Here is a 13148-nt window from a genome sequence, read left to right as displayed (position 1 = left end):
ATATATATATATATTACAGCCTCTGTAAACCATATTCTTTGGTAACCTGTTGGAATTCATTTGGGCTGCAGGCAAATTGACTTAAAGGCCAGGTTTCATCATCTAGAAACAAGTCTGGATGAAGAGGTGCCCATAAGTGATTGAGGGCCTATGGGGCTCCTAGGAAGGCTATTGGTAGTATTGCCCTGGAAGTAAAATGAGTGTCCTGTCAAAGCTTTTTTCATGCTACAGTTTTCCAGGGGACTCGGGTCTCTAAGAGGAATGAAGGTAGTGTCTAATTCCCTGACCTGGGAAATAAAGGAGGGGCCACTGTCACTTTCAAAAGATTTCGGGAGACTAAATGGAAGACTAACTCCCAAAGGAGGGCTTTGGATATGTCAATGGCCTTTTGAGATGGCGTTAGGAAAGCCGCTGATAATTTGGTGAAAGTATCACCGAAGACCAAGAAATATTTGAATCCCTGACAAGGAGGCAATTGTGTAAGGTCTATTTTGCTAATTTCTACCTGGGTGTTCATGAAATTGGGCTGGAGCTGAGGGAGGAAGTTTAGATCCCTGAGGATAATTAAAGCACGAAGAGCACAAGCTTGGGGAATTTGATCAATAGTCTTATTCGGTCCTTTGCCGGTGAACACCTATTTACAAATTTGGTATGTTCAATCTCATCCGTAACGGCTGGAATCATGTAATAAATCCTTAATGATGTTTTGCTGCATGGATTGGGGAAGGTGAAGGAGGTTTTTCTAACTTAAGTCACATATCCAGTTCCTGTTTGTAACCTCAGGATCAAGCCCAGTTAATTTCTTCCAGAGATAAGTTGGGGAAGGAAGATGAGACCCTATAGAGGGAATTAAAAGCAAAATGATTTGGGGAGATTTGGCTGTACATTTGGCTCTGTATCAAGGGACTTAAGCATTTGTGTTATGTGAGAGACTTTCCCTAGGGAGACAAAACACATGTCTACTTATCCCAGAACAGGAGCCCAGGACAGACCAAAGTAACTATTGCATCCAAGTTCAACTTGGTGAACCAGTCACTTTTTGGGGGGTTACTAAGAGGAGTGTGGGTGAGGGGTTACTTACAGGAGTATGGAAGACTTAAAATCAGCTGCACCAGTGAAAAACCCACCCTAGCATTGGGGGACAAATCACTATAGCTGCAACCCTGGAGCTGTCTGCACAGCTTGCCAATTCTAGAGATGTCTTTGCAGTTCGGCAGGTCAGCGTCTCCTCCTTAGAACTTGTTTAGTGCCTCTATAAATCTGAGGAGGGGCCTTGGACAACCTTGCAAGTTTCATTCTTTCCCAGATGTGATGTTTGTTTGCGTCCCGAGTCTCCTGAGCTTTCCCTTCCCTCCTGGAAGGGATGTTTCAATTCGGAGGAAATTGCCATACAACACTTAGGTCTGTGTACTAGATCAAATTAGATTAACAACATCTAGGCAACTATGAAGTTGCTCCCAGATGTGTCCTCTAAGCTAGGCAAACTGTACTTTGGGATAAAAAAATAAAGTAGCAGTGTTGACAGTGGAACACTGATGTAAAGACACTTCCAACCTGTCAAGTAGTAAGGCTTGATAATTCAAAGATGAACATTGTGAAAGAAAAGTTCCCCAAAAGAACCCCTGCACCTTGGTCTGAACTTCCTGCAAGGCTGACCCACTAACTGATTATCACTCCGGAGATTATGGAGAGTTTGGAATATTGCACGTCCAGAGTCTAATTACCATTTATCTCAGGCCATCTTTAGCCCCCTAAACAGCCACTCCTTGCCCACCTCTGTTTCTGATCTAACATCCTGTGACTAACAGATAAAAAACCTTTTAGAATGTATTAACTTAGCAGACCACGGGGTCTCACCAATCAAAAGGCAAAGAATGTCATCAGATAGCACCTGAGACCTATAGTAAAAAAAAAAAAAAAAAAAAAAACCCTTGCTTTGCTGTGACCCACCTATTGAAAATATCCTCCAGAGTATTTGAAAAGTGTCTTGATTTATGACTTTTCTTTGTTCTGTTACTATAAAAATGTAAGGTAGCCAGGCGTGGTGGCACACACCTGTAGTCCCAGCACTTCGGAGGCAGAGGCAGGCGGATCTCTGTGAGTTCAAGGCCACCCTGGTCTACATAGTGAGTTCCAGGACAGCTGGGGCTGCAGGGAGATCCTGCTTCAAAAAGACAAAAAAAAAGCGGCCTCGTCCTCCGGCGCAGCCTTCGGGAGACTCGCTGTGGTTCGCCGGGTCATAGGTGAAGGCCTGGTGTGCTTACCTGTCTGGACAAAGTCACAGAAGAATGCAGAAGGACAGTGGCCCGCTAATGCCTTTACATTATTTCGGTTTCGGCTATGCAGCCCTGGTTGCTACTGGTGGGATCATTGGCTATGCAAAAGCAGGTAGTGTCCAGTCTCTGGCTGCTGGACTCTTCTTTGGGAGCTTAGCAGCCTGGGTGCTTACCAGATGTCTCAGGATCCCAGGAACGCATGGGTTTTCCTAGCCACGTCTGGGACTTTGGCTGGCATTATGGGAATGAGATTCTACAACTCCGGAAAATTTATGCCTGCGGGTTTAATTGCTGGTGCCAGTTTGCTGATGGTTGCCAAAGTTGGAATAAGTTTGTTGAGTTCACCACATCTGTAGTAGCCACATCCCAGCTTGGGCTCATGAAGAATTAAACATCTCCAAACTTCCACAGTTTTCAGTGTATGAAGAGAAGTACAGCACATTTGCAGATTCTGAGATTTTACAAAAAATAACACTGAACGTGGTAAGGTGAACATGAGCCGACACTGCTCGAACCCTTCAGAGCTGGCTATAAAGTCTCGGGGTGAAGTGTGAAATGTCAACATTGGGGACCCCAAAGCTGCACGTCCTGTTCAGAACAGTGAACAGATCTCTTGGTGAGAGAGCATGTGGGATCTTTTGCTCACCCTAGAGTATAGGCCTGTTGGGAAATCATGTTAAAGTGACATATCGGTGAAAATAAAGTTGATTATAAATAACAACAACAAAAAAAGACAAAAAAATAAGTAAGGCAATTGTTACCACGCTGGAAAATGGAATTTGGGGTAACCTGAATGTGTTCTCAAGCGATGTTCACTCATATTTGGCTCCAGAATAAACTATCTCTCATCCCCTTTGATGTGAGAGTTATGCTTTTGTGTCGACAACATCCATCAGCCAATGAGGTCCTTCAGATTTTAACAGAGAGATTATTTGTTATAAAGTATAAACAAAGGAGAGCCCATAGTGATTTTAAGTGTTTTTTTCTGTTAAGACAGCAGAAACAGCTATTATTTTAATGTATCCTGGTGATCCTCAAGCTACTGAGTCAAGCTGTTTTGATAAATATGCCAAGGGGTCAATGTATTTGACCCAAGATCTGGGTGAGGACTCCCAGGGCCACACCCTGGCATTTAGTAACATACAATTTAAAAGGTTGTGACAATCCTAAAGGTGGAGCCTTGAATAAAGAGCTTTTAATTAATCAAAAGCAGCTTGTTGATCTTGTTCACAAGATATGGGAAACTTGGTTATTACTTCCATTTAAGATTCATATGGAATCTTAGCTGTGGGGCTGTATCCAGGAGCCAACAATAGCTTGTTAGTCAAAAAACATCCTAGTGCTGGGGATTGAGAGGACTTGGATGGCTTGGATATGATCAGCAGAAAGAGCATATGCCCTAGAGTGAAAATGAACCCCAGATTTAATACCCTTTGGAAAAATTATTAGACCTTGGACTTAGAAACTTGGCATCTTCTGTGATTTGGAGCCTCTTAAGGAAGGAGAGTAGATAAAAGATCATCCACATATTTGTAAAATCACTATATAAAACCACTAAAGTTTATTTAAATCCCTTGCTAGGGCCTGGCAAAAAGTTGAGAGCTGTCTCTAAAGTCCTGAGGAAGAACAGTCCAGGGGGAGTTATTTATTCCCACACTGTGCATCAGTCCATTCAAAGACAAAAACAAACTGACACCTAGACACTATGGGAATATTTTTAAAAGGCATCTTTTAGATCTAAAACTATAAACCATTTGATAATAGAAGGAGTTTTTGTTAACAGAGTTAAGGACCAGTGGGTGCATCAGAGTAGCAGTTTCATTTATAGCACGCAAGTCTTATACCATCCAACAGCCTTCATTGGTTTTTTTTTAAATTTATTTTTATTTTATCATCTGTTCCCCTGAGAGACAGCTGCCACTGGTACAGTATCAGGGCAAAGTTATAATCAAGGGTTTTCTGTTAGTTCCAGCTACCAAATCCTGGCTCCACTGACTAAGGGAGGACCTGTGAAAGTGCTGGAGGTTTTTTTAAAAAATAGCTAACAATGGAGTATTACAGGATAATTAGTAGGGAGTTAAAAGCCATAATAATGGTGGATCTTCTTGATTAGGAGCTGAGTCCCACTCAGACTTCAGGGTGTATAATATATTGTTTACAGTTAGAAAAAGCATGAGAGTCCTTTAATGTGTGTGACTGCCCTACCTGGCAATCAACAGCACATTCTCAGAGGTTAATGGTGAGGCCTGTAATGACCAAATCATTGTTTTTTTTCTTCAGAAGAGGTGATCATGGCCATTATTATGAGATTTTGTAATGGGTTGAAAATTATCTGGCTGCCTATTTTTGTTAAGAGGTCTCTCCCCAATAAAGGGAGAGGATATTGAGCCTTTATTAGAAACATATGGGTAAAAAGTAAATATTATCTCATAGATAGCATAAAGAGATATTTGGTCATATGAGTCCTGTTGACAACTGTAACTCAACAAGAGTCAGAGGCCCATTGTCTGTAATACAAGGTAAAGATAGAGTAGAAGGCCCTACTATCAAAAAGAAAACTTAATTTACAGGAAAAAATAAGTGGATCTATAAATTATATTAAGCAAGGTAGTCCAGACTTAGAAAGACAAAAATTACATGCTTTCTCTCATATGAAGGCCCTGATGTATAATATCTGTGTGTGTGTGTGTGTGTGTGTGTGTGTGTGTGTATCGGTATAAGCTAAAAAAACTAGTAAGAAGACCATGAGAGGAGGAATAGGGGTGTTGAGGAAGGAGGGAGATCAATACAGCACATGAGACATGAAGGTGGAAAGGAGGCTATGGGGGAGGGTGATGGAAGGGCACAAGGAGATTCAAGGGACTAGGAGAGGAGAATCAACAACAATCAATTTTTTGAAAATTTTATAATGAAACCTAATACTATGTGTGCTAATTAAACATTTCCAAAGTAAAAAAGAAGAAAACTTAAGGTCTTGCCTGTGACTTCAAGATTTACCTGAAGTTACGACATACTGATGGTGATGTTTGAGTTGAATACCCACTGGACCAAAGGCTTCCTGATTCCAGGAGCAATATCTGAGGTTCTGGCTCTGGGGATCCTTTGATCCTTGGGGCAGTAGGCCCTCCAGTGCCTGTCTTGCCACATTGAAGGCAAGGGGTATTGAGAGAATGTCCAGTATTGGGCAATTTCTCTTTCAGTGACCTTTCTGCCAACAGACTACATTTGTTTGTCAGTCTGTTTCCTCTGGGAGAGAGAAGCCAGCAGATCTTAAGTCATCCTATAAGACTACAGAAACTTCTGCATTCCTTTTATTTTCTCTCTCCCTGCTAGCTTTAACCTCTTTTTTGTCCCCTACAGTCCTTTAGATTTTGGTTGTGAAAACAGAGTTTGCTATATCTAGTAAGCCATCAATAGGAGTCTTGAGTCCCAGTGACAATTTTTGCTATTTCCTCCATGTGTCAGGAACAGATTGATGAGGAATCCGTGTCAGAGAAGAATTTTACTTTTAAAGGAGGGGGGATCAGTTAGAGTGTACTTTTGCACAGCCTTCTAAGGTCACTCTAAAAATGCAGTAGGTTTTTTATTGCTTCCCCTGATTAATAGTTGCCAGTTTATAGTTGCATAATATACTGCTCTTTAGTTTCTCAAGCATGTAAACAATGCCAACATCTCCACATATCCTAGGTTTTATAATAATCCCATCTCAGGGAATATACCAGAAATGCTTCAGATTCTATAGAATCTAACACATGCAATTCATCTGCATAATGCTTAACTCATTGAGTCACACAAGAGCTTGTTTGGTTCTCTCAGAATCAGTTAAGGTCTGTCTCATAACAATATGAACATCCCTCTAAGAAAGCTTATAATTTTGGGAGAGATACAAAAATTTATCTATATCTATTTCTTAGGATCATCCAGGAAACTTCCATGAATCTGCTTCATAAGTTTAAGATCTTATATACACAAAAGTTTTTGAGTCTCTAACAAGTTCCTGGAAAAAACATACCTGCAGGTTGCATTGGAGGGGTGGGAGTTAGAGTGCCCATTGGCCTTTTATTACCCACTAGGTGACAATGTTATCAAAGGTTTTAGTTCTTCTAATTTATCTGGCCCATGTCCCCAGGAAGAAGCATCCCCCAATTGAGTGAGCCTATCTTATTTATGAGTGTCATTATTCCTGGATCTAATTTAATTGTTGTCATAAATCTGGGTCTTCTGTTAAAGCAAAGAAATCTTGTTTGTGAGATACCTTGGACCATTTTCCCAGTCATCTATAAAAGAGATCCAACTATAAAATAGGATCACAGCAAATACTTTCATTTTCTAACCATGCTTTGGCCCCTACTACAGAAAAAGTATCATCCTCTCTTTTTAGGGTATGGGGATCAAATTTGTCCCAACTATGAAGGCTACATCCAAGAAACAAATCAATAGAAACTGAAGAGGATTTAACCCATTTAGAAGGGAAAAAATGCAAGGAGCTTGTAGAGAAAGCACCTCTTCTATTTAAACCTTATTTAAAAAACCCCAATGAATGGTAAGGGTATCTTATTTAAGCTTGGGAGCCTCTGAATTGGGTGCAGCATGCCTTCTTGATTATGAAGTACCGTTGGCTGGCAGGAACCAAGTTCAACAGTATAACCTGAGAATCAAATGTGCCATACCCATTCTGGAACTGTATTAGGCTGGTAGGAGTCAAGTTCCATATATAAATCATGAGTGACATTCCCTTTTTGTCCAGGATCCTGGGAATCAGGTATAGTACAACTTGCCTAATTCTAGACACATTATGGCTGGCAGAAGCCAAATTCCATATTTTTTGTCTTTGGTACATATTAAACACATGGTGGCACCTATATTAATTACCTTTTTTGTTGTTGCCGGGACAAAATACCTGACAAAAGCAACTTACAGAGGAAAAATGTTATTTTGGCTCACAGTTCAAGAGTATAGTCTATCATTGCTGGGAGTCAGAGCTTGAGGAAATATCTGATCATATCTCATGTTCACTAAGCAAAGAGTAAAGAAGAGATGAAGTCAGGCTATAGAACCTCAAGGCTCACTCCCAATGATCCTTCCTCCAGCAAGGCTCCACCTCCTAAAGGCTCCATGACCCTCCCAACTAGCGCCACCAGCTGGTGGTGAAGTGTTTAAACACATGAGCCTGTCAGAGAGATTTCATATTCAAATCAGCACATTGCACTTCCTGTCCCCCATAGTCTCATGGCCACATCATAATGCAAAATGTATGTAGTTTAACTTTAAAAGTCCCCATAGTCTTTCACCATTTCAACTATTCAAAAGTCAAAAATGACTTTTGAAACTTAAGGCAATTTCCTAACTGCAGTTCCCTGTAAAATCAAAAATAAATTACATACTTCCAAGATATAGTGGCACATAATATACATCCCCATTCCAAAAGGGAAGAATGGGGGCATAGTGGGGAAACACTAAACAAACACAAGACCAGAAAACAGCAAGGCAAACACTAAATCTTATAGTTCTGTGTACAATGTTTGGGACTTTAATTCCAAAGGTCTTACATGGCTCCAACCCTCCAGCTTTACTGCCTGCAACATACATATCTCTCCTGGGATGGTACCACTCCCTGTATGCAGCTCTTCTTGGCAAAAGTCTCATGGCTTTAGCATCTCCAACACCTTGGGATCTTCACTGAAACCCAAGCTGTACTTTCACAGCTCTAACAATGACTACTGAAGACCTCTTGGCCTATCAGGACTTTCTCACAGGGACCTCCCTACTACATGTTGCTTGGCTTCAGCAGCTCTCTGAAACCACAGAAGAAAAATCCACAACCCCCCCACTTTTGCATTTTCATGTTTCTAAAGCCAGAACCACATGAATGACACTGCCAAGTTTAGCTGACAGCTTGGGATGGACCTTGGCTCCCTTCATCCACATTAGCAGAACCTTTTGTATATAGAAGCAGTTGTTTCCTAGGAATAAAAAAATCCCTTAGACTCTTTTTCAAAACCTGGAAGCTTAGCTAGGAGGAGTCTTGCCCTGAGGGTACTCTTTTCATTGTTCCAGTGCAGCACAGGAAGCCTGTCCTTAATGGTACTAATCTCTTTATCAATTGCAGCTTCTCTTCCAGAACATGCCTTGGCTGCAACATTAAGCTTTCTAATGCTTTTTTCCTCTCCAGACTGTACATTTTATGTTTCTTTCTGCCCCACTTGGCTTTTTCATTTTAGACCTGCATAAGAATTACCACTAATAACTACACCACAGATTCAATGTTATGCTATTTTGAAATTTCCTCAGCCAAGGAAATTAGTCCATTACCTTTTAATTTAGCCTTAGGCCAAGTTCTTAGGACATGGGCAGTGTGCAGCCAGATTATTTGCCAAAAAAAAAAAATCACATGAATAGCCTCTAACCCAGTTACTAATAGAGAACTTATTCCCTTCTGAAACCTCATGTGCTTAGTCTCTACAGTCTGCATTACTCTCAGTACTACTCTCTTCCAGGTTCCTACTAAAATAGCCTGTTACGTTCTGCTTACAGCATTCAACTGGTTTACTAAAGTTTAAAATTCTTCCACATTGCTCCAGAAAACAACATAGTCAGGTTCTTCACAGCAATGGTGTACTCTCTGGTACCAACTTCTGTATTAGTTACTTTCCTGTTTCTGTGATAAAACTTCATGACTAAGGAAACTTATAGAAGGAAGAGTTTATTTTGGCTTAAAGTTCCAGAGAGTGAGTCCATAATAACAAGGGGAGGCATGGCAGCAGGAAGGTGGAGCAGGAAGCTGAGAGATTACATCTTCAACCACAAACAGGAAGCAGAAATGGCAAACTGGAAGTAGGGCCAGGTATGACCTCTCAAAACCCACCCCACAATGATGTGCTTCCTCCAGCAAGGCCACACCTCCTAAAGGTTCCATGACCTCTCTCAAACAGTTTCACCAATTAGGGACAAAGTGTTCAACTACTTGAGCTGCTGCAGGGCCACAGGCCACATGGATAGCAGTGGCAGTCCAGCTATCCACCAACATCATCTAGACAAAAATTAGCCAAAGAAACCAATGGCCTGAATTAAAAACTGTATGGCTGGTAATAATAAATGAGCCCTCCCATCTTCATGTGTGCACTGGTAATTGGGCAGTGTACAGGGGGCTTACTCTGCATATCTCCACATAGCATCTACAGGATTGGGAGAAGGGCCACTAGCCCCTGTGGGGCCCATCCCATGTGGGAAGACTGCTAGCATGTAGGAAAACAAGTATATGTCAGTCTGTCATACAGCAGGTCATAAACTTGTTCAGCCCAGGGAATGATGAGGCTGATGCATTAGTACATTAGCCCTTGTTTAGTGGATACAAAGGCCTACACAGGATACTCCTATATAGTTGCACTGAATATTTGGGTATCCCGGTGATTTGTATAAGAAATGTTCCAATAGGCTCAAGTATTTGAACACTTGGTCAGTTGGTGGCACTCTTTGGGGAGGTCATACAATCTTTAGGAGGTATAGCCTTACTGGAGGAAACATGTCATTGTGGATGGGCTTTGAGAGTTCATAGCCTGTCCACACTTCCAGTTTTCCTTCTCAGCTTTCTATTTGCCATTGGACATATGAGCTCTCAGGTTTTGGCTTCTGCTGCCATGTCTGCCACTTGCCATGCCACCTCTTTCATTATGGACTCTCCCTATGGAACCACAAGTTCAAATAAACTCTTCCTTTTCTAAGTTGCCTTAGTCATGGCATTTTGTTACAGCAATAGAAAATACAGAAGTTGGTACCAGAGAGTACGCTGTTGCTGTGAAGAACTTGGATGTTCTTGCATGCCCTTTCCAATAAAGCACCTGATATCTGAAAGGGATGAAATATAAATTATAAAGGCCATAAGAACCAGACAAAGATTTAGACAATGTGGCACCAGTGTGGACTTCTGAGATAGCTTAGTTAAGATGGCCTCTGCCAGATGTCTGGGGAACCATGAGTAAGCCACAAATGTGACTCATTATATAACAAGTTCTCACAATTAGCTGCTTTTCTGTGATTCCCTATAAAATAGTTTTGAGAACAAAGATGCATGCTCTAACCTGGATAAAAGAAAGTATGTCACATTTGCCAGAAGTTCAGCAAATCTTTAATTTCCTGGGTCCTCAAGACTGTCCCCAGCCCCCAAATTCAGCCCACACAGCAATACATTGCCTGACACTGTGTAGTCTCTCTGAATTGTGCCCTGAAGAGGCTAATCCTGGGGGACCCAGACACTGGAAGGCCATGCCTGCTTCCACAAGCACCAGGAAAGGTTAGGTGAAGACACTGGTGGAAGTTTGATTAAAGCATCATCTGACACTGCTGTTGCCTGTGTCTCAGGCCTCCCATTCATATTATCCCATGCTACCTTCAAGCTTCTGTCCCAATTTCATACCATCCAAATGTAACCCTGGCCCTCAGTGGACCACATTCCTATTGCATCCTTGGATGGATTCCTATGGGACCCCTCCATGCTCTTGATTAACACTGAATACCCCTGCCACATGTGCCTGGACTGAACAAAGACAAGTGAAGCAATCTGCTTCCTGGTTCTCTGGCTGTGGTTCTGCAGCATCCATCCAGCCCTGAGTCAGCCTATGGACCAAATGATCCTCTGGGGTGTCCAACTAGGACTACCCAGAATGCCCTCTGGGTCCTGGGGAACTGTGTCCTCCAGATTCTGGGAGGGCATCTCTAGATGGACTATAGGTGTGAGGTGCTTGTGAGTCCCTTGCTGTGGTCTGTTGCCTGAGGCTCCTGCCTCTTGTGTACCAACAAGATCACGTGGAATTTGAGGAAACTTGGGCCATCAGGATAGACTCGTCCTTACTCTCTAACCTCAACAGGCCCTGTGATTTGGTCTGCAGCTTTCATTGTTCCTCAGTCCTTCTTCACCCACTTTGAGGGACCATGCAGTTCCTCACCAACTGAGCACCACCACTTTGCAGAAAGCACAACTGCTAGGAGCCAGCCATCATGTTTTCACTGAGAATGAGAAAAACACCTTTGTTTCATAGCTTCCTGTCACAGACTCTAACCAGAGGCCATGGTCCTGGCAGATGGCTCCTACAAGACTCCATCCCCCTCACTGCTTCAAATGAGCTCCCAGGACCTTGAACATGTTCTTAGTGCCCATACGGACAGACTCCCCTGTGACCACCCTGCTGGCATTCCCCCTGTGGTCCAGTTTTGGTAGAAAAGCCGATGGTCTGGGCCACTCTTATCCCATTCTTTTGGCTTTAAATATGGGGTCCAGCTATCAGAACACGGTCAAAGGAACGTAGTGAGGATCTGTTTCTGACATCTGGTAGCACACAGAATTGTGATGGGTCTTCTCAGTTATCCACACTAATCAGTGAAATTAGATGAGTCATGGAAGGTGAAGGAGAAGAGGTGTTGTGTGTGAAGGGGTTCTGGGACCGGGAGGAACAGTTTGTGATGGAACCATCTACCACAGACTTAAAATTTCAGGGTATCCAGAAGACAAGCTGGACAAGTTTATACAGATGCTCAGAATATCCAGTTTGTAGCTCCCACGGCAGATGCCACGCTGGGATTCCTGCAACCTCGGGCTTTCGGTGGTCTAAGAAATCCTGACAGATGTGTCTGGGCGGGAAGAAATGCACACTGAGGGTTCATGGGTACAGGCCGAGTGGGGAAGGACCCTGTGAGGAAGCTTCTGTCGTCCGGCCCTCGGAGACCCTCGGAAGGGGAGCCGTACCTGGACAGGAAGGAAGCGACCCTCTGGCGATCCGGTCTGCACAGGCACAGTGGCCTGAGGTCACGTGCCGTGTGGTACATAAAGGGCCGTCGGGTGGCGCCGGCCTCTCTTTTCCCGAGCGGTTGGCGGTTGGCGCACAGGCCTGGGCTCTGAGTACGAGGCCTGAGTAGCCATGTGGGATCCCCGCGCCGCCCCAGATGGGCGAGCAAGCGGTGAAGAAGAAGGTGAGCATGGGCAGCCTGGGTCTCCAGCTCTGGAGCTAGCCCAGAGAGCTCCGCAGCTGCCGGTGCCCAGGCTAGCCCACAGAGGTCCGCAGCCGGCGGTGCCCAGGCTAGTCCACAGAGTTCTGCCGCTGGCGGTGCTCAGGCTAGCTCACAGAGCTCTGAAGCTGCCGGTGTCCCAGGTAGTCCAGAGAGTTCCGCCGCTGGTGGTGCCCAGGCTAGCCCACAGAGCCAGGCTGCTCCAGGCAGGCCCAGCGCAGGGAGACCTGTAGGGCCAGGAGGGCCAGTCGAAGAAGCCGCTGCTGGGCCTCAGGGCGAGCAGGTGCCACATGTCCCCGGACCCAGTGGAGATGCTGCAACACCACCTGGAAGTCGACTCCTGGAGTTGCATCCTTTCCTGGAGCCTCGAGCCAGGGGCCCTGGGGCCAGAAGGAGGCTAGAGCTTTTAGACGTGGAGGGGGTGTGGCAGTGAGCACCGAGAGGTGGGCGGAGGGGAGGAAGGGACAGAGGGTGCACTGTGGGCTCAGGCCCAAGAAGAGGTGACATCCTGGCCGGGCAGAGTCCCCTATGCCCGAGAGGGCGGCAGGGTGTGGAAGAAGGCCTGAACCCCTGGGGAGGTGAGAGGTGTCTGGGCCCTGTCAGGGTAGGCGAGGGGAAGGGCTCAGAGGCAAGCCCGCTCTTGGGTGGCAGGAGGGGACATTGAGGCAGGCCTCAGAGTTGTACTCAGGTACTGGCAGAAGGAAAGTCAGTAGTGGACGGTGCCTTAACCTTATCTCCTGAGCACTGCGAGAGTGCCTTTCCCATCTGCTATGGACGCCGAAATCGCCCACAGGGTTCTGTTCTCCCTTGCCCAGCGCCTGCAACGGGTGATTCCGCATGAGTTCACGGTGGATGGCAGTATCCTGGCTGTGT

General features: G+C 44.4%; 1 non-coding gene and 1 pseudogene across 1 annotated transcript; one reads left to right on the top strand and one right to left on the bottom strand.

Annotated features, from left to right (window-relative positions):
• The first annotated feature begins 2191 nt into the window (after nucleotides 1-2191).
• On the top strand, nucleotides 2192-2994 carry LOC103741284 (annotated as a pseudogene).
• Nucleotides 2995-4169: 1175 nt separating this feature from the next.
• LOC115071877 lies at nucleotides 4170-4298 on the bottom strand. Its single transcript, XR_003850938.1, has one exon. It is a non-coding gene; the product is annotated as a small nucleolar RNA SNORA30/SNORA37 family (small nucleolar RNA).
• Between the last annotated feature and the right edge of the window lie 8850 nt (nucleotides 4299-13148).

Source organism: Nannospalax galili, unplaced genomic scaffold, assembly GCF_000622305.1.
Source record: "Nannospalax galili isolate Female #2095 unplaced genomic scaffold, S.galili_v1.0 scaffold880, whole genome shotgun sequence".
In the NCBI taxonomy this organism is placed as follows: Eukaryota; Metazoa; Chordata; class Mammalia; order Rodentia; family Spalacidae; genus Nannospalax; species Nannospalax galili.
The sequence above is the reverse complement of the archived record's forward strand: the minus strand, read 5'-3'. Positions and strand labels throughout refer to the sequence as shown.